Source organism: Plasmopara halstedii (assembly GCF_900000015.1).
Source record: "Plasmopara halstedii genome assembly, contig: Scaffold_614, whole genome shotgun sequence".
Lineage (NCBI taxonomy): Eukaryota > Oomycota > Peronosporomycetes > Peronosporales > Peronosporaceae > Plasmopara > Plasmopara halstedii.
This window is the reverse complement of record NW_020187532.1, coordinates 4,987-5,279: the sequence shown is the minus strand read 5'-3', so window position 1 is coordinate 5,279 and position 293 is coordinate 4,987.

Below are 293 nucleotides of genomic sequence, written 5' to 3'. Positions count from 1 at the left end.
TCTCACACGTGCGCACATAGGTGCTCATCAGTTTGTACAACTTGGGCCACCCAATAGTGGTGACTCACAGAGTTGTACGACCGAGATGACCATTGGGTGGTGTATCGTGAGCCTCATAGAGGATGCGATATATTTAAAATCCTCGACATGAGGAACCACAATTCGTGGTGTATCCGTTGAATTGGTGCTATAATATAGCAACCCATTATTCAACGAATATCGTTGCAATTGTGCACGCAATCTTGATGACAATTTCTTGTCCGAGATTCCAAACTCCTCGCTCCCTAGAGCCG